The sequence below is a fragment of the Salvelinus sp. IW2-2015 genome, linkage group LG6.2 (genome assembly GCF_002910315.2).
Source record: "Salvelinus sp. IW2-2015 linkage group LG6.2, ASM291031v2, whole genome shotgun sequence".
NCBI classification, from domain to species: domain Eukaryota; kingdom Metazoa; phylum Chordata; class Actinopteri; order Salmoniformes; family Salmonidae; genus Salvelinus; species Salvelinus sp. IW2-2015.
Genome location: NC_036846.1, coordinates 10512098 through 10537672, shown reverse-complemented (window position 1 = coordinate 10537672; position 25575 = coordinate 10512098). Strand labels below are relative to the sequence as shown.

The 25575-nt window shown below is 42.8% G+C and overlaps 1 long non-coding RNA gene and 1 pseudogene across 1 annotated transcript; one reads left to right on the top strand and one right to left on the bottom strand.

Annotated features, from left to right (window-relative positions):
- Positions 1–378: 378 nt before the first annotated feature.
- On the top strand, positions 379–25275 carry LOC139027975 (uncharacterized). The gene is made up of 3 exons (XR_011480102.1): positions 379–856; positions 1077–1216; positions 25079–25275. It is a non-coding gene; the product is annotated as an uncharacterized lncRNA (long non-coding RNA).
- On the bottom strand, positions 4313–16467 carry LOC139027974 (uromodulin-like; annotated as a pseudogene).
- Positions 25276–25575: the final 300 nt, after the last annotated feature.

Sequence of the window (25575 nt, the reverse complement as noted above, 5' to 3'; positions counted from 1 at the left end):
ATTTGGATAGTCCGATGTAGAAGGTCATACTGTCAACACACTATCTGTTGATAAGCAACTGCTTGCTAAGGTTACTGTTAGGGTTGGGTTTAAAATAAGGGTAAGGGTTAAGGCTAAAGGTTAGGTTTAGGGATAGGATAATGGTTGGAGCTAGGTTTCGTAGATAGTTAGTTAAAATGTTACTGATAGTCCATCTGTAGATGCTCTACAGGCTATCCAAATCAAGTGTTACCTGGAAGAATGCTGTGGATCAAGTCCCCGACCAAATTGCAAAATGGCTGCCATGAGTACAGGAGCCAAATGCTTATCAAAATGGGTCTGCATGTTGTTTTTCTGCTCCCTATCCTGGTCAATAATTAATCCATGACATGAATGATTTATGCTCTGTGTGGTCGAAAAAGGTTTGTTTCAGCATGGGTCAGGTATTGTTTTATGGTATTAACTGGGGACACCGGTGTCGGATTTAATTGGGGAAAGTATGTGGTATCCGTGTAGCTTTGGTTTTTGCTTATTAAGTTAAAGCCCTTATGCATGTGATTCCATTGTTTTCTTACATGCACGTACTAGCATATTGGCTAAACAGTACATGTATAGTCACTGGAGGTTGGTGGCAGTGGTTAGCATGCGCACAGTGTCCATATTGGGACAGCTACACGTTGGTGGTGGATGAAGTGAGTAATCTACTTAAGACATGAAGTGCTTTGAGACTCAACAAAATGTGCTGCTAGACAAATGCATTTCATTGTTTTTTTAGTTTTTTTCTCTAAAGCAACTTAAGTGGCATAGACATGGATCAACAACACAAAGTACCAGGCACCATCTGTTGCACAATACAAGTACGGCAACTTTAACTACTGTAAGCAAATCTTTTTAAGCACATTCAATTTATTTAATGTGACGCCGACTGAAATATATATATGTATCTTCTCTTCTACTTGAAGATGTGGCAGTGTGTATTGCTTCACAGGGTAACTAATTGCCAAGGGGTTTTGCGGCTATAAATAAATGCTGATATTTTAGTTTTTTAGTTCCAGGGTGTGGAAGTGAAAGAATCTAATCCTAGTCTTCATTCTCAGAAGAGGTTCTTATCGGGAAGCCCTGGGGGCACCAGTGTTTATCCTACGAAAAAGATGACATCAGACGGAAGCAGAGCGAAGGATTATGGGGGCTTGTAGGACGTGCTCAGCTGCCACTCAAGACAGTCGGGTTCAGAGGGGTGAGTCTTAAGAGGAGTCTGCCAGGTGAAAGCAAACATAATCCAAAAAAGCCAATGCGCAGTGGGCTTACCCATGAATTAACCATTGCAAGTATATTCTCTCCTATTGCAAAGCACAAGGCAGCCAACATAGTAGCACCTCCAGAGAACCATGACAACATGAAAGGTTTCACATTTTAATTGGACAGACTTGAACAAGTTAACGTTGGATAATACTTTTTTTAACGGTTCTACTGACAGTGTCTGTAATTTGTAAAGTAATGTACACATTCTTGATGCAAAAGATTAGTATGTTGTCACTACCCTCGGTCCTCTTGCACCAAATATACCATGAATCAATCTTTAACAAAGCGCTGAGGGGTGCAATCGTATCCCGAAAAGTCTGAATTAAAATTCCCCTCATGAAACTGATTTAACTGGCAGGGGCACATGTCATTAAATCTTTGTGTTTAGTTTCTTCTAATTACAAATGAATGGAATCACGCTGGCTGCATTATGTCACAGCTATAGCAGTAAATAAAGACTGTTAAGGAGAACTCAGGAGATTTTCTTTACTTTCTGCTTCTTGATATCACATTGAGTAATTCTGGACCCAGTAAGGACATCTCCTCACGTCAACTCAAAGTAAGGCTTTTGACAGTCTTTTGAGGACCGATCATCAGGCCTCACACTAATCCTGGCACTCTGTACATTCTGCAGCACTCAGACACTGAGGGTAATAGAAATGTACGAATCCATGGTAAACAAGGTCATATTTTTAGTGTGCAGCACTATGGTAGCCTACATTCCATTTTCTTCTATCCATAACTTAGTTGGCTAAGAGTGCTTTTCAGTGAAATGCCTCAACAATATTGATAATTTCACATTTAATTTGATTGTCATCTTTCTGAGCACACAAGCTTACCATATGTCAGTACATGCACTAAGAGATGAGGTGAAGGGTGAAAGGTGACACATTCAAGAATTATCTCTGTTAACTAATTGGTCAGCCTCTAGATTTAAGTTCTGGGTCCATACATGCTAAGAGAAGGGATTAAGAGATTCTACAACAAGGAGTGGAACCGGAACGAGGAGCTCCACTTCTTGTTATTTACAGATGAATGTCTGTGACAATAAAACAAATGGTTTTTACTGAATATAAACAATAAACAGTGTGTACTGTTTCTCCTGGTTATCCACTCTGCTCTGTTTCTCCTGGTTAACCATTCTGCTCTGTTTCTCCTGGTTAACCATTCTGCTCTGTTTCTCCTGGTTACCCACTCTGCCATCTGTTTCTCCTGGTTAACCATTCTGCTCTGTTTCTCCTGGTTACCACTCTGCTCTGTTTTTCCTGGTACCCACTCTGCTCTGTTTCTCCTGGTTAACCATTCTGCTCTGTTTCTCCTGGTTAACCACTCTGCTCTGTTTCTTCCTGGTTTACCCACTCTGCTCTGTTTCTCCTGGTTAACCACTCTGCTCTGTTTCTCCTGGTTACCCACTCTGCTCTGTTTCTCCTGGTTAACCACTCTGCTCTGTTCCTCCTGGTTAACCATTCTGCTCTGTTTCTCCTGGTTACCCACTCTGCTCTGTTTCTCCTGGTTAACCATTCTGCTCTGTTTCTCCTGGTTAACCACTCTGCTATGTTTCTCCTGGTTAACCAGTCTCCTCTTTTCTCCAATACACTGAAATTAATTCCTTGACCCACTTGTTACAGTAAAGCATCCTTTAATAACTATAGCTCCATGTTTATCGGAGTGGGGTGCACCTACTTTGATTATTTTGACAATCAATATTGCTGTGGTAACAGTAGTTCTTGTTAACCCAGGTTGTGTATGAGGTCAAAGTACACAAGTGGGTCTGAACAATCAATTATTTCCAGCGAGGTATCATTACTTAAGGAAGGGCCAATTTTTCAATCAACAACCTACTTTACAATCTCTCACAGGAATGGAGCTCAAACCTGTGTACCGCTGTATGAGACAACCAGAGATCCGTGTGTTCACACGTGCATGTGTGTGTGTGCCGTCACTGTTAATCACTTCCTCCACCTTTCAAAATAGGGAGGGCAGCCAAAAGCCCCCTGCCAGGCTTCCTCATAGAGCTACGCCACAGGGCCAGCCAGGTCTCATCAAGGAGCTGCGCCACGGGGCCAGTCAGGCCTCATCAAAGAGGGGCACCACAGGGCCAGTCAGGTGTCGTATGAGACACAGCGAGGACCCAAATTGATTTCAAAAGCCAGGGGGACTTACACGTTTACCTCGTCAAGCGAGCGGCAGAGCAAAGAGCATACACAAAATGAAGTTGAAAGTAAAATAAAGCAGAGGAAAGGGTTATGGGGTTGTGTGGGGTTCCCATGATAATGACATTCTCTCCCTCCCAGCTGCACCTTGCCAGTTTTCATATCCCCCTTATCCGAGACGGGCAGAGGCTGTAAAGGGGCCACCGACTGATACAATTCCTGGCACTGCTTTTGCTTCATGCTACTCTCCTCACAATTATCTTCCCCTGGCAATCATTCCTCCCTCTACTGGCGGATGTAAGGGGCTCCTCTCTCCCCCCTTTAGATTGGGCTCCCTGGTGACCCTGGTAGCCCGGCTAAGTCGGAAATCATCCCTACTGTAGCATTACTTGCATTATCTGGCTGGTTGATGCAATCTCTTTCTTCAAGATTGCCCCAAAATGGCTGCAGGTATGACTTCAGAGACCTCGCACTGACTCTAGATTACTCTAGATTTCCAGATACAACTGGGAATTACAAGAAGGTGAAAGAAAAATCTCAGGCAACAGTTGTGTCTATGTCAAATGGCTTTGAAAAATGGCTGCGTGTATCTATGTGCAAGTGGGGGAGGAGAGATAGAGAAAAAATACATAGTGATGTGTTCTTTATCATATAGTTATTTATTGTCATTGTCAAATGGCAGCATACACACTGAGCTACTCAGGTTTGGTAGGCACGAACACAACTCTGAGTAAATGATCGATCCTCAAAAGCAATGCAAGTCTATGTGTATAAAACATTTACAGTACAATGAAATCACACACTGTATTGCATAAATTCATGATCAATAATAGCAGAAAGTAATTTGGTGCCCTTGCATGACCATTGGTTGTGCTGGTTGGAATGGAGATCTGGGGAGGGAGAGGGCCCAGTGGGTTGACAGTGGGGTTGAGGGGTGGGAGAGGTGCTGGAGGTCATTCTAGACTCTGGGCCCAGGTGATTGGCCCAATGGTGAGGGGGTTGAGGGAGACAGACTTGGCCACAGAGCGGGACCTCCTCCTGGAAAACACTGGAGAGCAGGATGAGCTTCTGTGGTTACACAGGCTGAGGCGGCAGTGCAGGAAGACGTAACGGTAGCCCCCATACAGCAGAGCAGAGAATCGAGCCTGGAGGGATGAGGCGCTTTCCTCGACTGTCACGTGGGTACGATTGCTTGGACAGCTGTCCTGAATTATGTAGTATCGAATGAGGTTGTCAGGGCTGGGGGATTCCGTGGTGAAGCAGTCGTCTAGAACGACCACGAAAGCCCCGGGTCTGACTCGTCTATGGACACGCCCACATGCAGGGTGGAACCCAGAAGCAGAGTGACTGCCTGACCAGCTGGGTAATGCTCTGTGTAGTTGGAGTTACGATACAGAAACATGGAGGCTCTGGCCTTGGCACCGACTGCGACAACTGCATTGTCAGTTGGTATGTGGGGTCTGATGGGCACATCCAGGCTGCTCTCTATCTCCAGAGGATAGATACAGGAGAAAGGAAAGCTAAGGGGAGAATAATTTTGTGCATCTACTGGATAAACTAATATGCTGTTGAAGTAGACAGCATGAGTGCCATTTGTCTTCACTGTGTTTCCACAATGTCCCTCCCTGCGCTCCACCTGGTACCACACCATGCCATTGCGATCCTCGTGGGCGGAGCAGCGCCGGTCAGCCAGGTGAGCAGTGGTAGCGTTTATACCAGCAGCCTCCAGATGAGCTCTGCTGAGACCCACCTGTAGGAGGCTCCGCCCACATACCAGCTCTGGAGCTTTCCTCTCACATCTCCAGTTGATCTTATCCTCACTCACACAAGTCGGATCATTTCTACAGGTAGCACATACCATAGTGTTGACGTCTGCACAGTAGGCAAAGGTGCAATATGTTGGACTGACAAACTTGTAGACATAGTCGTTTCTATAGCAGGCTTTGACATGGATTGGGGTTTGTTTATATTGGCAGCAGCTATCATAGCTCCCACAGATACCCCGCTGAACCACTCAGTCCGACAGCTGGGGGTGGGGATCTGTGAGCCACATCGGGCTGTTGGTACTGTAGTGTCTTAGCTCTTATTACTTATTTATATAATAAGAAAGACTCTGAATACAAGAAATGGAACTGGAGCTTCACATTTACTGAACTGAGTGAGTACCAGAATAAACATAGAACAACCTGCGCATGACCAAGGATGCTCCATTCTTAAAGGGGACATCAGTAATTAACAGAACATAACATTCCTTCTTTTATACAATCAGAGTTATTTTTACCAAACCACAACTGAAACACTTCCCAGAACTTGTTGTAGTTATTTTGCATCTTTTAATTTGAACTTGAACAGTTAGTTTTTGTTTGTTTGTTTATAAGTCCAGTCTGTCTGGTGGACTGTGCCTTCGTTCTGGGTAGCGCCTAGGATTGTCYGGAGGCYCCTGAACATCCTCAGTGTGTGCTTGCTCCMTTATAGCTTCTGCTATAGCAGCACCTTCATCAACACGTTCCCTTCTTTCAGCCTGGGGTCTCTTTACTGCTCCACCATCCTCTACAGTTCCTTGTGTGTCACTCTCAGGAGCTCTCTGTGCCTGTTCTCTCTCGATTGTTGTGCTGTTTTCCGTGGAATGCATTTGATTAATGTGACGCMGCCACATTATGTCTGGGCTCACTTGAACCTGGTAAGTTCTGGGTCCCGTTTGTGTATGTACGGTCCCTCTTGTCCATTTCCCTCCTCTTCTGTAGTCTCGCACCATCACTTCCTGTCCTGTTTGGAGAAGGCGCTCCCGGCCACCGGAGAGCATCTTGGCTTGTTTGTTCAGCACTTCATTACGCCTGTTAGGCTTCATGATGTCCAGCCGTGTGCGGAGAGGCCTCCCGAACATCAATGCGGCTGGGCTTTCATTTGTCGTGRCATGTRGGGTGTTTCGGTAGGAGAMCAGGAACTTGGCCAGTTTTGTTTGCAAAGTCCCTTCATCTCRTTTTGCTGCCCGGAGTCCTTGCTTTAGGGTTTGCACAAAGCGTTCTGCCAGCCCATTGGTGGCAGGGTGGTAAGGAGCTGAGGTTGAGTGTTTGATTCCATTTACTGACATGAATCTTGTAAACTCGTCACTTACAAAAGCTTGCGCGTTGTCACTTACTAGCTGCAGCGGCAATCCGAAGCGTGCAAACGTTGTTCTGAGACACTCTATCGTCTGAGCTGAGGTGGAGGAGTCAGTGCAAARCACCTCTGGCCATTTGGAATGGGCATCAACTATAACCAGAAACATGTGCTTTTCAAAGGGACCAGCGTAGTCCACATGAATTCTCTGCCATGGCTCTGTGGGCCATTCCCAAGGGTGGACTGGGACAGGAGCAGGCATGTGAAGGGTTTCCAAACATCCGCTACAGTTCTTTGCCATATTTTCTATCTGTTGATCCAGACCTGGCCACCAGAAGTGGCTCCTTGCGAGCAGCTTCATTTTGACAATTCCAACATGACCTTCATGTAGTTGCTGCAAAACCTGATGTTGGCATTTCTGGGGTATCATGACTCTCATTCCCCACATCAAACATCCTTGGTACGTTGTAATTTCGTTTCTCCGCTGGAAATACGGAGTCAGCTCTTTTCTGCCAGTAGCTGGCCATCCTGACATGGTGTATGTGTACACTTTTGACAAGGTCACATCTTTCCTTGTCTCCTGTTTGATAACTGTGCTTGTGACCGGTAGTGCCTCGAGCTGAGCGGTATGGAAAATGTCCACTCCATCCACACTCCTTTGTCTTTCTCTTGTACACGGCAGTCTGGATAATCCATCTGCATTTGTGTGGAGGGACGACGGCTTAAACTCAATGTCATACATATGACTGGCAAGGAACAAGGCGTATCGCTGTATCGCTATATCCTGGCTGCTGGCATTGCCGGAATGCCTTTCTTTGGACTGAAAATGGAAAGCAACGGCTGGTGATCCGTAACCAGTGTGAAATGCTTGCCATATAGGTATGCGTGGAATTTCTTGATGCCCCACACTAGCGCCAGTGCTTCTTTGTCAATTTGTGAGTAGTTTTTCTCTGCATCATTCAATGTTCATGACGCAAATGCAACAGGCCTCTCTGACCCATCTTTCAGTGTGTGTGAAAGGACGGCCCCTAAGCCATAAGGGGACGCGTCACAAGCCAACTTCACTGGCAGTTCAGGGTCGTAATGCATCAGGACCTGTTCAGATGTGATGAGCCGTTTTGCCTCAAGAAATGCATTTTCACACTGTTCTGTCCACCGCCATGTCCTATTCTTTCCCAGGAGCTGATTTAGAGGTTTGGGAGGAATCTTCTGTAGTAATTGATCAGTCCTGCAAAAGATCTCACTTCTGTGATATTTTGTGGTCGTGGTGCCTGTACCACTGCCTCGATTTTGTCCTGTGTTTTGTGCAATCYATTGCGGTCAATTTCATGTCCACAGAAGACAATCTTGTCTTTGAAGAACTCACACTTCTGTAAGTTTGCCTGTAGACCATACTCTTTCAGTCTTTTCAGGACCTCTTCCAGGTTAGCCAGGTGTTCTTTGTCGGTGCGTCCTGTTATGATCATGTCATCCAGTATACACTGGGTTCCTGGGATTCCTTGCAAAATCTGGTCAATAGTTCGTTGCCAAATGGCTGGGGCCGATGCGATGCCAAAAACCAGGCGGTTATACCTSTATAGACCTTTGTGTGTGTTTATTGTCAGGTACTGTTTGGAGCTCTCTTCAACYGGTAGCTGCAGGTAAGCCTGTTTCAGATCGATTTTACTGAAGTGTTTCCCACCAGCTAGTGCAGCAAAGATGTCCTCCAGACGTGGCAAGGGTTATTGGTCCACATGCAACATTGAATTCACAGTTACCTTGAAGTCCCCACACATTCTAACAGACCCGTCTTTCTTCACAATAGGAACTATGGGTGTGGCCCATTCGCTTCTGTCCACTTTCGTCAGGATCCCTGTATCCTGCAAGCGATCGATTTCCACTTCCACCTTTGGTCTCAGGGAGTATGGAACAGATCTGGCTTTGCAGAATTTTGGGGTTGCGTCATCTCTCAGTACAAGTTTTGCTGTGAAGCCTTTTACTGTTCCCATCTGATCACTGAAAACTGTGTTGTATTTCTTCCGCAAGTGTTCCAGTGTTTGGTCTGTGTCTTTCTCTTTGGACTGGAACGTGTGGAGCATTTTCAAATCACACCAGTTCAGCTTTATTTTTGAAAGCCATTCCCTGCCAAATAATGGGGGGCCAGTTCCAGGCACCACATACAGCTGTAACTGCTGTGTTTGCCCCCCATAACTCACTCTGACCTGCAACGCTCCCATTGGGCTCAATCTCTCTCCTGAGTCAGCCCAGCCTCACATTCAATTCGCGCATATATGTACAAAATGTATTTCAGCAGATTTCGTGCGTTTTTGTGCATTTTTGGGGTGGTTCAATTCGTTTGAAAATACACGAATTTCTGTGCTACTTAATTCGTGCGAAAATACACGAATTTCTGTGCTACTTAATTCGTGCGAAAAGACACGAATTTAACCAGTAGGCGATACACAAGCCGTTGCAACAACCATAGACGCGATCGCCTGTATTTATTTATTTATTTTACGTTATGAATATATAGATATTTTGTCTTTTTTTTAACAATTTAACCATAAGAGGTTATATGTATATTGTCTTTATTTAATCCCTATTAAAACATTGTGGTTTTATGCCTATACTGTACTGTTTTCGATTTTTCTGAACAGACTTTTCAGGATAGAAGATGTAAGCAATGCATGATGGTTAATGGTGGTTTATTCGGTTGTAGTTCCATGTATTTCTTAAAAATAAACGTGTAAACCATTTTTATTGAACAGAATGTAACTGAAAATACAATGGCAGCCTTGCCATTGTCCATCAATAACAAAACATTTTTTTTTCGTATAACATTTGGGGAAACGTATGCAGTCATTGTAGTCTTACATTTTTGTTGGCCAACCAAAATTACCAGAATGTTAACCTAATAAGGCTAGGGTGGCTGAGTGTAAATACATGGCTCTGAGTGTAAGCACCTTTTCACTAGAAACGTTCTTGTGTTTCAATTACCGTCAGTGCGAAATAGCTAGAAAGCTTTCGTATTTCCACTTGGCTGCACCTACGGTTACGATAACGAATAATCAAGTGCAATACCTGCGTCGACCTGTGTCGAGCAGCAAAACACCGGAAGCTTCAGCCTACCGGAAAGTTAAAAGAAGAACAAGAATAGTTACCTCATCCGTCATGTGACACTCTGGATGCCCCCTAAAAGCAATTTCAACCGTTTTGAAAAATGACGCCTGGTAACCCCAAAAAAATACCAGGTGCATGAAAAGTTTGGACTTAGAATATTTTTGAAAACCTCCATAATCACTCAGGCCATTGACTCGAGAAGAAAAAACATAAAATATTTTCCAGAAGAAAAAACAATATTTTTTGAAAACCATAAATCACTCAGGCCAGCACCCAATTGATTTGGGGCGGTAGTATAGCGCTCCCAGAGCGGGTATGGAAGTCTGGATCCCCCCCCTAAAAGCATTTAAGGCTCTGTGTGTCTTTAAGCACCATACTTTTTCACTCCATCCTTGCTGTGTGTGTGTGTGTGTGGTGTGTGTGTGTGTGTGTGTGTGTGTGTGTTGTGTGTGTGTGTGTGTGTGTGTGTGTGTGTGTGTGGTGTGTGTGTGTTGTGGGTGTGTGTGTGTGTGTGTGTGTGTGTGTGTGTGTGTGTGAGAGAGCTTTTCTTTGACATTCTGTTAGCGAAATTACTTATTTACAGTTCATGAGGGTTGACCGATTCACACATTTAAAGTTGGAAAGATCTGACTTTTTTAAACCTTCGAAACAGCACCTATGACCCATTTTAAGGCACTTCCAGTTGGCACAGGAAGCTATAAGTAATACATATCCTGATCGGGGTATGCTTTTTACAGAATCCTGAGTTTTAAGTCTATACGTTAAGAACTGACTGATTTACACAGGGTTGAATGCACTATATATCACAAACTGCTGGTTGGGTATGGCAAAACACTTTTAGGGTGATTTTATCACTTCCGGTTGCTCCAGGAAGCTTAGAATCAACACAGGTAGACCTCATAGTGGCTTGATGGATTGTCATTGAAGACAGGTTCATAAGACATTCATAACCCACCATAGGCTTCAGGTTGAATTTAGGGGTGCAGGCAATGTGTTCCTATGGGGTGAGATGTCATTGTAAACTGTTTGATGTAAACACCTTCTTTAACTGTTAAGGGTTAATGCCACACGGTCAATGTTAGGCTTGCACAGAGACCTTAGGAAACGTTCCTGAGGTCAAATTGTGCTTCTAAACCTTAACAGTTTCTCTGTCTGTCTCCCAAAAGCAAAAGACTTGAAATGTAGGTCAAGGGTCATCTTCTTGTCACTGTCGCTGCGCTCAGACGAGCAAGCTACGGTCAAGCGGGGCATCTCGTTGAACTCGGCACGGCTATGGTGATGTCATTTTTAGTGGTGATTTCAGAATGCTATTTTGGTGGTTTCACTGTTGAAACATATTGCAAATGCCACAAAATCAACTAGCAAGTCAGTGTCCATCAGCCAATTAGATATTTTCAGACACCAAACTGATACCATCTGACTCCAAACTCACTTTTTCCAACTCGTTTAGAAGCCAACTATCACATATTTCAGAGCAGGCCCAAAATTCACAGCGCCTTCCATTTAAACCATAATAAAACAAATAATACGTAGTTATGTTCTAGCTGCGGGTCCAGTTTTCACATTATGTTTTACCCTATGTGGGGCGACCTCGAATCCCAAGTTTCGGCTCGATAGGTCATTCGGTGCCCGAGCAAAACCTTAATTGGTGCTGAAATTCCACTTTTTTCCATGCCTGCTACGGGGTCCTTGAATGAGCTATCGGACAGAAATGTCGGGGTCCGTCTCTATGGGCGAGCCGGTTTCAATGCACCTAGTCTTGCAACTCTGGGACTTTTCTAAATGTCACCATTTTGTAATACTCAAAATGAATTGAAGTCAATGCAAATGCACCGAGGCTTTTTATCGGTCTGAGAACCTTCTAGAGCCACATAACTCACTGTGCTTAATCGACCTGAGCTCTAGAACAGGTTTGTAAAGTTTCAGAACTCTAGGTCTGACGGTTCTTTAAAAGTTCAAACAAAAGTAACTATTGCAGCACTGTCTGCCTCTAAGCCCCCTCAGTGTGTTCACTCCATCCTTTCTGTGTGGGTGTGTAAATTTTCCTTGAAATCTGATGGGATGAATGACTGATTTACAGTTCATGAGGGTTGCCTATTGACATATATTAAGTTTTGAAAGATTTGACTTTTTTAACCCTTCGAAACATCCCTTTTGACACCAATTTATGGCACTTTCGGTGGGCACAGGAAGCTGAAAGTAAACACATATCCTCATTGGAGTGGGCTTTTACAGAATCCTGAGTTTTAAGTCTATACGTTAAGAACTCACTGATTTACATAGGGTTGAATGCACTATTTCTCTCAAACTGCAGGTTGGGTATGGCAAACACTTTTAGGGTGATTTAAAATCGAATCTTTAGAATCGACACAGGTAGACCTCATATGGCCTGATGGATTGTCATCGAAGACAGGTTCATAAGGCTTATTAACCCACATAGGCTTCAGGTTGAATTTAGGGGAGCAGGAAATGTCTTTCCTATGGGGAGACATGTCATTGTAAACTGTTTGATGTAAACACCTTCTTTTAACTATCAAGCGTTAATGCCACACGGTCAATGTTAGGCTTGCACAGATCGGGAGGACCTTAGGACGTTCCTGAGGTCAAATTGTGCTTCTTACCTTAACGGTTCTCTCTCTGTCTCCAAAAGCAAAAAAATATGAAATTGAGGTCAAAGGGTCATTGGGTCGTTCTTCTTGTCCCTGTCGCTGCACTCAGACCGAGCTAGCTACGGTCAACGGGGGCATCTCGGTGAACTCGGCACGGCCTGGAGATAATGGCAATGCCATTTTCAGGCTTTGTGTGTCTTAAGCACCGTACTTTTTCACTCCATCCTTTTATCCCCTTTTCTTCGTGGTATCCAATCGCTAGTAATTACTATCTTGTCTCATCGCTACAACTCCCGTAGGGGCTCAGGAGAGACGAAGGTCGAAAGCCACGCGTCCTCCGGAGCACAACCCAACCAAGCCGCACTTCTTAACACACGCGCCTCCAACCCGGAAGCCAGCCGCACCAATGTGTCGGAGGAAACACCGTGCACATGGCCCCTTGGCAGCGCGCACTGCCCCCGCGCCGCCACAGGAGTCGTGGAGCGCGATGAGACAAGGATATCCCTACCGGCCAAACCTCCCTAACCCGGACGACGCTAGGCCAATTTGTGCGTCGTCCACGGACCTCCGCGTCGCGGCCGGCTGCGGCAGAGCCTGGGCGCGAACCCAGAGACCTCGGTGCGCAGCTAGCACTGCGATGCAGTGCCCTAGACCACTGCGCCACCCGGGAGGCAGATCTGGACCTTTTTTACCCTTCGAAACTGACCCTATGGCACCATTTGAAGGTACTTCCGGTTGAATAGGAAGCTAAAGTGAACACCATATCCTCCTTGGGTAGGCTCTTATAATAATATGAGTTTAAGTCTTTATGTTTAAGAACTGACTTATTTACAGAGGTTAAATGAGTGTGTGTTATTTCATAAAATCACATAAAATCACAGAATTCTGGCAGAGCTTCGAGACCCACTTAAAAAATGTTCGTCTGAACACACTGCAACTGGATTGTAACTTTTTTTTTTTAACTCCTTTTTGTGAACATTACCAATTTGTCAATGTACGATTTCTCTTAAATTACGATAGATAAATGGCTGGTTCTTCTTTTCCTGAACACCGTATGCTTATGTACTTTGATGTGAACGCGGTCAAATTAGCACCCTACTTTGCGTTTTTGACCTTTAATCACAGAAAAATGGCCATAACTCAAACGTAACAAAAGCGTTGAGGCCTCGACGCCATCTTGTTCGGGGCCAACTGTCCATTACGTCTTCGAAATATTTTCCGCTTTAGGAGAAAAGGCCACATGCATTTGCAATGTGCTTGTGCATTTGCAATATTATTTATTTTCCCTCTGGTGGGAATTTCCGAGACTGCGGAAAATGACCAAAATTTGTTATTTTTATAAAAGGAAACCGAACGTCCGAGAGATTTCGTTTGATGACTTCCTGAAAGATCTCTCCCCGCCGCACGGCCCGACGCCTCGCCGAATTTTAGAAACGTTGCAGGACGTCTAGTAAGGACCTTATATTTGCAATGTGGCGTTTCTCACTAACCATATGGCGAGTGCTAAAATGTTCCCTTAAGGTATGGAAAGGCCTTGGAAAGGCCATAAGTGTAAGCCAACATAATTCATTATTTTACATTAACATGTAATACATGCATATGAGAAAATGGTGTAATTTAGGCTCCACGAAATATGAAATGGGTTATGAAGAAAATCGTGTATGGTTGCCTACATGACAAAAAGGCGTTCTGATTACAAGTGCACCAGTATCCAAAGTATTAAGCGAAATTAAGCACAGAAAACAGCATTGGATTAATAAAACAATATATTCCCACGAATTAAGTCGCACGTAAATGTGCGTCTTTTCTAAATTCTGTTCAGCAAGTCTAAAACAGTACATATAGGCATACAACGACACATTTTAAAACATGGTTAACAAAGACAACATTTCTGTATATTCAATGACGTTGAATTAGCCATTAAGAAGAACAAAAATGAAATACAAATGATCACGTCTACATGGTTTGTTGCAACGGCTTGTGTGTCGCCTACTGGTTAAATTCGTGTCTTTTCGCACGAATTAAGTACCACAGAAATTCGTGTATTTTCGCACGAATTAAGTAGCACAGAAATTAGTGTATTTTCAAACGATTGAACCACCCCAAAAATGCACAAAAACGCACGAAATCTGCTGAAATACATTTTGTACATATATGCGCGAATTGAATGTGAGACTGTGTTGCCTGAGTAGGTCTTCAGCAACACATTTGTGTTCTTCAGCTTGATAGCCTTGAAGTGCTCATTGTAGACAGTAGTGGAAATTATAGACACTGCAGATCATGTGTCCAGCTCCATTTTGAGGGGTTTGCCTTCGATATCTGGTGTCACCCATATTATGCTACTGTTGGGAGAAGTCACTGTGTTTAACTCCAWTGTACCAATTAATCGTTCATCTGAATCACTGCCACTGTTCTCTGCTAGTGCATTCACAGACCCTTTAATTTTCTCAGTTTTCCTGTTGTGACTGAATTTTGCTCTGCATGCTCTTTGAATGTGCCCCCTTCTACTGCATTTGTGACAAATTTCGTCTTTGAAACGGCAGTCCTCTGCTCTGTGAMCATCTCTGTCACACCTGTTGCATTTTTCGGCCACACGGGGGCGCTGTCGGCTGCGTGAAAACTTGTGCAGGGAAGTTTGTGATAGGTCAGTATTTCTTTTACGTTGCAACTCAAATGCATCTTTCTTCGCGATTTCCATAGTCACAGCAATTTCAACAGTCTTTGCAAACGTGATATCTGATTCTGTGAGCAAACGTTTTTGAATGTGTTCATGTTTCAGTCCACAAACAAATCTATCCCTTAATGTGTCATTTAGGTTCTCTCCAAACTGGCAATGTTCAGACAGTTTCTTCAACTCTGCTACATATGTACTAACACCCTCACCCTCATTCTGATCTCTCTTGTGGAAACGAAAACGTTCCGCGATGAGGAGTGGTTTAGGTGATAGGTGATTTTGCAATATCTCCACAATCTCTGTGAATGTTTTATTTGAGGGCTTCAGAGGGGCAGTCAGATCTCTTAGCAAACTGTACGTTTTTGGGCCAATTAAACTCAACAACGCTGGTACTCTCTTGTTATCAGCAATGTCGTTTGCAATGAAGTACTGTTCCAGTCGTTCAATGTAAGTTGCCCAGTTTTCTTGCGTGTCATCAAACACATCTATTTTCCCGATGCTAGCCATTCTCTTTACCTCCGGCTCCACGGGTCTTTGATCTGCCGCCTCGTTCTCGTTAGCTCTCCCCTCCTCGTCACTGCTTGCTAGCTGTTGTGCTACAGGGTCAAAATCTTCCTCTCTTCCTACGAGCTCCATCTGCATTCGTGATGCACACTGCAGGTAATCATCCTCGTCGCCATTATAGTGTCTTAGCTCTTATTACTTATTTATATAATAAGAAAGACTCTGAATACAAGAAATGGAACTGGAGCTTCACATTTACTGAACTGAGTGAGTACCAGAATAAACATAGAACAACCTGCGCATGACCAAGGATGCTCCATTCTTAAAGGGGACATCAGTAATTAACAGAACATAACAGGTACCACATGTGTGCTTTTGCACACACCTCTCTGGCATCTGAACACTGGTGTTCCGCAGGAACATGCGATACTAGCCCCGAAAGTTGATATCCTTGTCGCAGTTCCCTATACCCCTGTAGTTGGTGGCACGCCAGGCGTCATTCAGTACAGAGTAGTACTGGCAGGGGTCTGCACAACGAGATGTTCCACCAATACTGATACAGTCCTGTCCCACTGGACACTCTGTGTCTCCACACATAAACTGGACAGAGTGGGGGTCCACGTTTGGGCTGGTGTGCTGGACTGAGTGGAGGTTATCGTCAGAAGGCACCAGGCAGTTGAAGGACCCAAGGGTGTTCTCACAGACCTGAGGGGCGCAGGGCTGGTCAGGAAGGGAACACTCGTCAACGTCCACACAGCCCAGCTCCGAGGACCAGCCGTAACCTTGACGACAGCAGGAGCCGCTTTCGCAGATCTTGGGGTCATAGCAGGTGATGCCGTTGCCAACAAAAGCCGTCTTGACAGGTGCAGGTGAAAGACCGTGTTGGAAAGGCATCTACCCTCTCACGTTCTACAGATGAGTCCAGACAGGTGGCTTGGTCGTGACACGTCTCACAGCTGGTGACAACTGTACCTGACCTATCACCAGTGCTGGCCTGTATAAACAGGAGCAGCAGCAGAGCCCCTGATGTCATCACTAAGAACCCCATCATTTAGATCAAAACAGCCTACACACCATTCACAGGAAGTATGTGCTGGCTTCTACCTGTGAACTTGAGAATTTATATTTTTCCAGAGACATCATGTGACTATCGATAAAATACTTTTATGTTGTGATTACGTGCTCTTCTTCTGAAAAATATGGCTCCGCTTAATCCTGCGTAATTCTTGTCCCATGTAAAATACAACCTTGGAGATTCTAAAGTTGTTGAACCGATAAGCTTTGACTTAATTTACAATTGTACATCTGACACTGACAAATGTATTTGATTAGGTTTTGATTGTGTTATTTTTTCCCATAATAGTCCCCCTGCAGAATGAGTCATGCAAAGTAAACTTCCCTAGTGAAAAGTAAACTTCCCTAGTGAAAAGTAAACTTCCCTAGTGAAAAGTAAACCTCCCTATTGCATAATTGTCCCTATTGCCACAGCACACATAAAAAAACAGAAACGGCACAAACAAAAGAACAACATGAATGACCTTAACTTGGAATCGGATTGAGTCGTGATGCTTTGTGGTTTTAAATATAATTTGTTTGGCATATTGGAAGTTGTCTTTCTGTTGCACTATGCGGATACAAGTTGAAAAGCCACAGAATATTAAAAGTAGTTAACATTTATAATTAAAGAATTAAAGAGTCACAAAATTCTGAGTGAGAATCCGTATCAAACCCACCAAACAGATCAGTATGTAAATAGACAATGTTCTAATAGCTAGTTTTATTGCTGTTCTGATGTCCTTGGGGAAATATAATGGCTTCCAGAACGTGCAAAAAAATCCTTGAAATCCATCATGTTAGATGTTGCTTCTTGGATGTTAATCTGACTTTAAGTATCCATTTACGCACAACAAAAGCAGAGCTGGCTATCACTTTGTTTTTTGTATCACATTTCCACAACGCATGTAAAGAAAAAATGATGACCCCATTATCTGTGCCGTGCCAGCATTGGAATAGCTTGATATGTTTCATTTCTTCACTAAGACCTCTGTTCAAAATATATTTCCAAATGAGGAGTGAGCTACTCATATTAAAGGGAAATTTCACCGTTTTTCAACTTCATCTCCAGCACCACCCCAACATCAACATGTGAAAATTGCACGTTTCTATGTTTTGTTGAAAAGAAGATAGAGGAAGTTAAGTGTTTCCAATGTCATCATCAACCAATTAGTAGGCAATGCGTGCTCATAATTGGTTAAAATCACACAATGCACACCGATGATGTCATTGGAAACACTTATCTTCCTCTATCTTTTTTTACTACAAAACATAGAAACGCACCATTTTCACCTATGTTGATGTCGGGGTGGTGCTTTTTTAAATGTCCCTTTAAAGCCACTCACAAGATTAACATTCTCATTTCAAAGGAGGCCAGACATTGTGGTTGTGCTTTGCCTGCCTAGCCTGCTCTTCGTCGGCCTGTAGTATTTATTACCATTGGCTCAGAAGGTATTATCAGCGTTCATTCAGTGCAGCACTTGCACACATGACAGTTCATTTTCTGCATGATGTCACAAAAGTCGATACCATCTTGTAAAGACAAATACAAGATAACGCTGGCTAACTGATGCAATTTAGGGGAGGACCCTTAATCATGGGGTCATAGCAGGTGGTGCCTTCATGAACCATAAACCACTTCAAATCTCATACAACAAGACAGTCTGTCTATCTAATTAGCTGGATTTCATAAATGTTTTGCTGGCCTGCCCCTTATTTGAGTATGTTTCCATGTTTATTGCTATATTAAACTCAATTACTTGAGCATATTGCATAATAGTTAAGTGCTACACCTGTACAATGTTGTGCATTGCATGTGATGCACTTTTCTTTCTAAACTGAAATGAACATCCCTTTGAATAAGAGTTGTTATAAAGTAAGCAAGGCAAGGGAAATATGTAACCTGCCACAAAGCAGCCATCCTCTGCCCAGCAGGGAACTGAGAAGTGGTACAACACAAAGCAGTCACCCCCTGCCCAGCAGGGAACTGAGAAGTGGTACAACACAAAGCAGTCCACCCCCTCCAGCAGGGAAAACTGAAGAAGTGGGTCAACACAAGCAGTCATCCCCTGCCCAGCAGGGAACTGAGAAGTGGTACAACACAAAGCAGTCACCCCCTGCCCAGCAGGGAACTGAGAAGTGGTACAACACAAAGCAGCCATCCCCTGCCCAGCAGGGAACTGAGAAGTGGTACAACACAAAGCAGTCACCCCTTGCCCAGCAGGGAACTGAGAAGTGGTACAACACAAAGCAGTCACCCCCTGCCCAGCAGGGAACTGAGAAGTGGAAGCAATACAAAAGACAACCATTAGTTTGAGAGTATTTTAACTTTTTGTATTGTTTGTTGGTTTGGCAATGCCACTGTCAGCCAGAGAAATATGCTGAGAAGGATTATCACCACAGCAAGCAAGGTACTTAGAGTGAAACAGACAGGCCTGGATGAGATCTTTAAGGTCAGGGGCCTCCGAAAGGCTCACAAAATAATTTTAGACCCAAGCCACCCCCTGTACCCGGACTTTGAACTACTCCCCTCTGGGCGCAGGTATAGGGCATCCCTTGGCAGGAAAAACACAACTAGACAATCATTTGTGCCAGGTGTGATATCTCTCCTAAATAGCTCGGGCTAATGTTCCTATCGACCCAGTAAGACCAGCAGGCTAGTCTCTTTTTATTGGCATGTAACTGTTATGAAAGTTGTATTGTCAATTTGTTTTGTATTTAAACGCCACTTTAAACGTGTACATGACACTGTAACACAATTTCCCCATGGGAAAAACAATATGCAACAATCTTCCTAATAAGGTCAATGCTTTAAGCTTGAATATTTTAGTGGGTCGCAAAAGTTTATTTCCTTGTGTTAAGTGAGCTAAGCACAGATTGAAAGCTTGAGTGAGTCAGGTTTTTTACCTGACTTTGTCTGTTAAGATTCTGAGAACTGTATGGTGTCCATGTTAGGACATCCTTGGTCTCAGACACTGTCGTACAAGTTACATACAACAACATGTTGGCAGGGAAGATGCAAGGTCATAATGATGTGGATTTACTACAAAACAGGTCTGATTCAATCAATTTGTTTAACGTATACACAATACACTGTCCACAACATATTTTATCATCTTATTATAAGAATCCTGTTCTAATGCTACAATAGCCCCGAGTTGATCACATGGGGGATATTACGGAGATGTAATGACGTATTAAACGATAGGTTCGCTCATTTATCTATATCAGGACTAATTAGGGTTCTGAATTCAATTGTTAATTTGTGAAAATGTATTATGTGCCTAAAACATTCATGTTCCTCATTAAGCTCTTACAGAATGTAAAGTAAACAACACCATTAACTACTCTGAAGGCAAGGACATGGTAGTAAAAGTAGCATGGTACTAAACACATACTGTATGCAGATATTAACCCACAGTGATACACGTTCAATTTACAGTGAATCCCCTACACAGGACAATTGAAGTTTTAGGGATATTTACTTTTATCAAAGTTAACTTTCCGGACCCCCTGCACTGACTGAATGCCTGATGTACTGTTAATAGCCAGCGCCATATTGCCGCTAAGCCTATCACTGGTGATACCAACTACGAACACTGAAAGGTCCTTTCTTCCTCAGAGAGATAAGCATTATAGCATGAGATGAGAATGAACGTCTCCATTCTGGGAGTGTTAAATCACCCAAAAGCCGCTCTTAATGTGGGCAACTCATGGTGATATGATATACTGTATAATGAAGTCCCTTATAAGAATTAAGCTGTAGCTTTCACGTCTCAGCATGGACCCTCAGATAGTCGGCCATCAGAATAGGACAACGGAGGAACACAGAGAGACGTTGTCACACCAGACTAGCGTGGCTTTTAACTTTACAAATGTCTGTTTTATATCTCTGTCTGGAAGAGGGAAAGAGAATACTGGGAGGGCAATTTAGATGTGAAACTTGTTTTTTTGGTTCAGAAGTTAAGCTGTAATATGTGACGGCTTTGCTTGGTTAAAGATTAATATGATGAAAAGAGGGAACATTTTCTGATCTCTATGGATATGCTGGTCTCTCTGGTCTCCTCCCCCCACATGTTTTTTTGATCTCTTCTTTCTTCCAGATGAACATCTCTGTCTGCATAATGACAACAGCGTTGGGGACAGCTGCCACAAAGATTCTCTCCAGAAGCAATTGTTTTAAAAAATGTTGAATTATGATATATTGTAATTGGCCTGAGGCCCCACCGAGACCTCTCCATAACCTAAAGCTGAATACATGCTAAATAATTCTCATGCCATGTTTTTGCATTAACTAGTCCTTAGGCTGCCCTGTGCCTCTTAGATACAGTCCAGACTTCTCTTAAATCGTTCTAGTTAAATCAGTTAGCAAACACTTAATCTATACCCCCGGGATGCTTTAGTCCATTCACAGAAGAAGCAGGTGGCTATTGCTATTCGGTGGTTTATATGCTTTTGAAAGAGTTCGTAAAAAAAATCTGCCTTATCTCTGAAGGGTTCCTATCGTTTGAAATATGCCTTATTGTTGAGAGAACCAATTTAGCAGTACATTTTTACAACACACTCCACCACACACTCTCTTTCTTCTCCCTCATTCTCGCCCCCTCCCATATGCGGAGTGTGATCACCATAATCATAAGTGACTCGTTTGACTTTCTGAGGAATGGACTTTTGTTTTCTCTAGATATTCTGGCAATACTGTCCATGAAAATGAACCCCTCCCAAAACATTCCACGTTGTCATCTAACACACATGCATGCATGTTCACACACACATAAACACACACACTTCTATAAACACTATACAGACAGAAATATCCAGAAGAAGTGCATGGGTAGTTAAAAAGCTATAACCATGTCTGTATTTATACCAGAAGGCAGTTATTATAATTTGTGCAGTGATACAGACAGGAGTGTTGTCTCTAGGGAAAGAAGCTCTGGTTAACTGGTCTGTGCATACAGTAGTATTAGTCCTACTGCGACATTTACTTCCTTATTACCTCACAATGAACAACGCCCATGGTGGATTTATGTGTACAGTATGAGTATAATGTTCCATTGCACTCATTATTGCTTCTCATCACTGTTCTAGCCTGCAATTCTCCCACCATGCAATCTAAGACTGTTATCTGCAGCATGAGGGATGGAGAATAAGTTATTACCATGCTTAGGAAGTAAAATGGACAGCTTGCGGCCTCGCAACATGGACAATATTTACAGTTGAAGTCGGACGTTTACATACACATTAGCCAAATACATTTAAACTCAGTTTTTCACAGTTCCTGACATTTAATCCTAGTAAAAATTCCCTGTTTTAGGACAGTTAGGATCACCACTTCATTTTAAGAATGTGAAATGTCCGTATAATAGTAGAGAATTATTTATTTCATCACATTCCCGGTGGGTCAGCAGTTTACATACACTCAATTAGTATTTGGTAGCATTGCCTTTAAATTGTTTAACTTGGGTCAAACATTTCGTGTAGCATTCCACAAGCATTCCACAATAAGTTGGGTGACAGTTGGCCCATTCCTCCTGACAGAGCTGGTGTAACTAAATCAGGTTTGTAGGCCTCCTTGCTCGCACACGCTTTTTCAGTTCTGCCCACATATTTTCCATAGGATTGGCTTTGTGATGACCACTCCAATACCTTGACTTTGTTGTGCCATTTTGCCACAACTTTGGAAGTATGCTTGGGATCATTGTTCATTTGGAAGACCCATTTGCGATCAAGATTTAACTTCCTGACTGATGTCTTGAGATGTTGCTTCAATATATCCACATAATTGTCCTTCCTCATTCCGTCCCCATGATGCCATCTATTTTGTAAAGTTCACCAGTCCCTCCTGCAGCAAAGCACCCCCACAACATGATGCTGCCACCCCCGTGCTTCCCGGTTGGGATGGTGTTCTTCGGCTTGCAAGCTTCCCCCTTTTTCCTCCAAACATAACGATGGTCATTATGGCCAAACAGTTCAATTTTGTTTCATCAGACCAGAGGACATTTCTTCAAAAAGTACGATCTTTGTCCCCATGTGCAGTTGCAAACCGTAGTCTGGCTTTTTTATGGCAGTTTTGGAGCAGGGGCTTCTTCCTTGCTGAGCGGCCTTTCAGGTTATGTCGATATAGGACTCGTTTTACTGTGGATATAGATACTTTTGTACCTGTTTCCTCCAGCATCTTCACAAGGTCCTTTGCTGTTGTTCTGGGAGTGATTTGCACTTTTCACACCAAAGTACGTTCATCTCTAGGAGACAGAATGCGTCTCCTTCCTGAGCGGTATGACGGCTGCGTGGTCCCATGGTGTTTATACTTGCATACTATTGTTTGTACAGATGAACGTGGTACCTTCAGGCGTTTGGAAATTGCTCCCAAGGATGAACAGTCAACTTAGTGTATGTAAACTTCTGACCCACTGGAATTGTGATACAGTGAATTATAAGTGAAATTATCTGTCTGTAAACAATTGTTGGAAAGATGACTTGTGTCATGCACAAAGTAGATGTCCTAACCAACATGCCAAAACTATAGTTTGTTAAGAAGAAATTTGTGGAGTGGTTGAAAAACGAGTTTTAATGACTCCAACCTAATTGTATGTAAACTTCCGACTTCAACTGTAGATGCAGTCTATCAATTCTAATTTGGCCATTTCATCCTTGAAATATAATAATACATTGCTGCCATCTACTGCTTTAGGTAGAGCAAAGCATCACATCTAATTTTCCATTTCTAATTGCCTTTGTGGAGCTAAGGAACATTGATTTGTAATTCTACATTAGATGCTATGTTAATGGTTCTTAAAGGGAGAGAGCGAGATTTTGGCAATCAAGCCCTTTTTCTATTTACCCAGAGTCAGATGAACTCATGGTTACCATTGTTAAGTCTCTGCATGCAGTTTGAAGGAAGTCTCTAATTAGCATTAACATAATTGCTAATTAACTGGAATTCTATGGGAACAGTCATTGCACTAATGCTAGTTAGCAATGGCTTGTGAAACTACCTTCAACTTCCTTCAAACTGCACGCAGAGACATACATTTTCATCTGAATATGGGGAAGTACTAAAGGGCTTAATTGCTGAAATCGCACACTATCTCATCAAGACAGTGACAGTTCAAATATCAAAAAATTGTATACATAGTAAATGTGTTACAAATATAAATTAATTTGTAAAAGGTGACATTAGGTTGACATTTGGATTAGATGTACATTAACAGTCAAAAGGTGTCTCTGACTGTTAATGTACAGTCAAAGAGACACCTTTGAGGGTGGGGTCAATGCTTGGGTCTGTCATTTTGACATAAACATGAGAGGTAATGCTTCTGTAAGCTCTGACATACTGTATTCGCATCATTGTAGAAATTATTTCCCCCTTCCATACCCAATCTCCCCGCTTTATGTCTGAGTCCACAAAGAACAGCTTAAAGACCTGGCAAAAGGGGCACAGCCAGACCATTACCCAACCAATCCATGCAATCAATCAACCTTGACCTAATTGTTCCTTTATATAGCTTTACTCTACAAATTATACAGATGTAGGATCTTCATTTGAGACAGTTTTGCTACAGCAGGAAAAGAATCATGCAGCAACAGGAAATGTGAATTATTATGTGGATTATAATTCATGGATATTTTTTGTAGGGGTTGATACATATTTTTCTTAGGGCAAATCAAGTCTGACATTTTTAAAGTGAAAATTACAAACTTTAGGAGCCTTTTAAACATCGCATACGCTACAAGTTTGCATTTCTTGCTGTGCAGGAAAATTCTCAGCAACAAAAGTGATCAAATTAAGATCCTACATCTGTAGCGTCTAATTATAGTCAAAACAGGGTGAATTATTAATAGACATACATTAACCTCCCACTTAATCACACACCAAATGTTCAAACAGACTCCCCTTGTCACGCCCTGACCATAGAGAGCCCTCGGTTCTCTGTGGTGTTTAGGTCAGAGCGTGACTGGGGGGGTTATCTAGTTTATAGATTCTAGGTTGGTGGTTTGTGTGGTTCCCAATTAGAGGCAGCTGGTAATCGTTTTTCTTTAATTGGGGATCATATTTAGGTAGGCTTTTTCCCCACCTACATTTGTGGGATATTGTTTGTGTTGGCCACTATGTCCTCACGGTGGTTTTGTTTTGTTAGTTTCACTTTAATAAATTATGTGGAACTATACTCATGCTGCGCCTTGGTCCGGTCATTTCCAAGATCGTCACGCCCTGACCATAGAGAGGCTTTTTATTCTCTATTTTGGTTAGGTCGGGGTGTGACTAGAGTGGGTAATCTAGGTTGTTTTATTTCTATGTTGGCCTGGTATGGATCCCAATCAGAGGCAGCTGTGTATCGTTGTCTCTGATTGGGGATCATATTTAGGCAGCCATTTTCCCCACTGTGTTTTGTGGGATCTTGTTTTGAGTTAGTGCATGTGGCACCGCTGATGTCACGGTTCGTTTTTTGTTTGGAAGTTTCGCGTAAATAAATATGTGGAACTTTAATCATGCCGCTCCTTGGTCCGTCTCTCCACACAACCGTGAGACCTGGACAGATACAGACCTTCTCCACTGAGTTTGATCCCCTTTTTGATGACTTCCTTTCTGCTATCCTCTCCAGCGTACACTGGGGAAAAACGTTGAATGGAGCAAGGACTTCAATCATCCCACACAATGTCAACACCTGCCTGAGGCCCATATGACTGTTTGAGCACAGATAAGAAAAGGTAATTTAGCACACATAAAGAATTGTTTTGAAGTTGTGTGAACTGTTTTGACAGCATGGAGCCTTGATTCTAAAAAGGTGTTAAATTAATAAAAGCCCCTCTGGGTTTCTTACTTCTCCTGCACGTGTTTGCTTTGTTTATCTTTTAAACATTCATCATTGTTTTGTATTCTCTTGTATGCAAAACATTAATATTTCACCAATCATGTATAAGCAGTCATCATGCTACATATAGGGTGATATAAAAGATAACCGTCATCATGCTACATGTAGGGTGATATAAAATATAACAGCTATTACGCTACATGTAGGGTGATATAAAATATAACAGTTATCATGCTACATGTAGGGTGATATAAAAGATAGTCATCATTACGTTTAGGTTGACATAA